This window comes from Manis javanica, chromosome 8 (genome assembly GCF_040802235.1).
Source record: "Manis javanica isolate MJ-LG chromosome 8, MJ_LKY, whole genome shotgun sequence".
Lineage (NCBI taxonomy): Eukaryota > Metazoa > Chordata > Mammalia > Pholidota > Manidae > Manis > Manis javanica.
The window spans coordinates 41,025,216-41,028,472 of NC_133163.1; positions in this window are offsets into that span (position 1 = coordinate 41,025,216).

A 3,257-nucleotide genomic window follows, 5' to 3' on the forward strand; every position below is an offset into this window, starting at 1 on the left:
GTCCCATTACCTGGTAAGAGAAAAAAACATAAATGTAACATCCCTCAATATGGCAACATGATGTAGTTTGCACATTTGACATTGGGCTTTGAGGGCAAATTTTCAGTCATTGGTTTTCTAAGAGCCCCAGCACACACAGGCATATTAAAAAACCAAGCAAAACAAAGTAACAATGACTCAGCCAGATCTTAGCCTAAGAAAATAATCAAGAAATGTGAGCTAAAATAAAAAAGTTTTATCACAATATCACTATTTCAAATTTTGAAAAATTGGACTTGGCACACATGTTCAACAATAAAGGAGACTGATTATGTGCAATATGTCATATTGATATTAAGAGATACTGTGGTATCTTTAAGAATTAAAGTGAAGTATATATGAATAGAAAGGCACTAATGACATTGCTCTGAGAAAGCAGCCTAAAACTGTATACTTTTATATATATATAATATGAAAAACTTTATATGACAAAAGGTTAACAGTTATTGTGTGTGGAGCAGGAAGATTATGGATAATTGTTTAAAAATTGTGGTTTTCTATGTATTCCAAGTTTTCTACATATATCACATTCGACTCTTGAAATTAAACATGAAAATTAAGAGCATTTACTTTAGGAATCAACTAATTTTGAGGATGCATGCTGCAGTTTATGCTCTTGAGTCCTCACTCAGATTCTCTCGACCCTTCTGGTATACTTACCCCCAGGTGCCATGAGTACCAGCTGCTAAGAGATTCGCTTCCTTCTCTTGAGAATTGGCTTTAGCCCAGTGGAGCTGCCCTACCTGGGAGGTTTGTCCACAACTCGACTGAAGGCATTAACTGACAGGAGATTATACAAGGCCAGGCACCACTGCAGAGTGAGACCAATTTTGTGGTGCAATTCCTGCTTCAGAGCTACCTTATTGGACTAGACTGATGTATATAGTTACACATCCATTTGTTGACTTATCAATTTTAGGTGTTTTGATGTGAAAGATCCAACTCCTACAAATACCTTCTTCCTCCTCCTTCCCATGTCCCATATTTATATTCCACTTTTTTTCTTCTAAACTTGCCTTTCCACTTTTAAACACTATTCCTAAACTTGTTTAAGTTTTCCTTGTAAATTCTTTCTTCCTGATATCATACAATGAGAATATTTATCGCAATCCTCCCATTTTTTCCCTCCCTTTCTCCTTCCCCTCTTCATTATTCCATATTCTGGTTTCTTTTTTATATTATCCTATATGATTATGTTTACACTCTGTTCTGTAACTACAACCTATCCCTTTTGAGAGCTCCTTATGCTAAGAATTTATTTACTTATTTATTTTACTTCACTCATGGGCCCTATTCTGCCCAAGAGTTGGTGGTGATGCAGCTTTTTAAGGAGCAAGAGAAGAGAATTGTCTTATTTGACTTATCTGGGAATGTTATTCTAGACTTGAAACACTTTCTGGTGAAATGGAGTAAGGGGACAATTTTCTTATTCCCCACAATTCCTGGTTCAGAGACCATAGTATTAAGCTAAGATTTTAAGGGACCCAAGTATAGAAAACAAGAAAAATTTTCCTTTTCACAGAGAGTGAAGAATATTGTCAACTTCTCCCCTATATTTTAGTAGACCTAGTTTAGTAAGGGCTGCCACCCCATAAACTAACTCATTTCATTAAATCTAAGACACCATATAAAGTTATGGATAGTAGATAGACAGTACCTCATGCAAAAAAACATTTATAAATTATTTAACATTTTAAGTGGAAAAAGCAAAAGCATACCTACCTATGATTGTTACAATGATTAAAGAAGTTACAAAAGAGTTTCCAAATGTCCAAAGAAAACCTTAGTTTTATTCCCTGTGGGAGATATTCCTGAAAATATGAGAGAAGTCATCATCTACAAATTAAAAAGAGAAAAAAGAAACAGAAACAAAATTTAAGGCTGTATAATGTAAATTTCTCCAAGTACAACACTAATGAAAATCAGTTACATTTAGTGGGATTAAAACCAAAACCCATATTTAATTGGATCAAACTGGAAATTTTCTGTAGGATCAAGTGAAATAGAAATACTTATGAGGCTTCTGGGTGGAGTAGGAAGGCAATGCAGAAACCTCCTCCCAAATAGCAAATATATAAGAAAGGAAGCAACTACATAGTAAATAGTTGCTAACCTGTGAATGACTTACCTAAACACTGCAGAACAGACCATCTATACTTGGTGAAGAGAAGAACACACTAAGAAGGATAAAGTGGCAGAACTGCAATCCAATCAATCAGGACCCAAATGCTTCCTCCATCCCAGCATACAAGCAATAGGGAGAGGAACAGAGTGGAGAGGAGTTAAGCATGTAGGAATCCTGCACACCTAGCCCTGGAGATCTGCTCTGGGAATACAAATCCACATTACATTGGGCTTTGGTGATTAACAAGGCTGGACACCACGGACAGCTGGAGTACTCTGGGAGGTTGAGACTCCTGTCACTTGGGGAAAACAGGTATGCTCCAATGGTCCCACTGAGACCCAACAAAGAGGCAGCAGTCTGAAAAATTTACCAGCAGTGGGAAGTGTGCCAGAGGGGTGGGGGTTGGAGGGAGTTCTCTCTGGAGGAAAAAGGGCAGGTAGGTGATGATTACCCAATTTTCCCTCAGCCCAACTGGTGGGGCACTCATGGGAGCCAGACCCAAACACTCCATCTCCCTTGCTGGTGGATCAGCCCTGCAGTGTGCCTCCCTGCCCACCCACCTTCCCAGAATGCTCAGCCCAGCAGAGGTCTGATTTTGCTGCCTGGAAGGCAGAGGGATGCTTTCCCAGCTTTCCTGGTCCTTCCTCCACCTAACTGGTTGGGTGCCAACAGGAACTAACTCTAAATGCTCTATCTACCTCACTGGTGGCTCAGCCCCATACTGTGCTTTCCTGTGTACATGCCCTGTCCACCCCACCTGGCCCCAAAGCACCGCCATTGCTACCCAGCAGGCAAAGGGTGGCCCTACCCACAATGATCTCAGCAGATATGCACACAAAGGGCCAGCTGAGGTGAGCTGTCAGCCTCTGCTGACAGATTAGCCACTGCTTCCAGACAGGCATAAGGGTGGCCCTGTCCACAGCCCACCAACAGCAACTGTGGTTCCATTGCAAAAGAGAATCAGACACTGGTGATCCAAGAGTCTTAGGCTTCTGGGCACAACAGGATGCCTTCTTCATAAAGCCATTACTCTCAAGACCAGCAGGCACAGTGGATGTATCTAATACAAAAGGAAGAAGGAAACCCAAGCAAA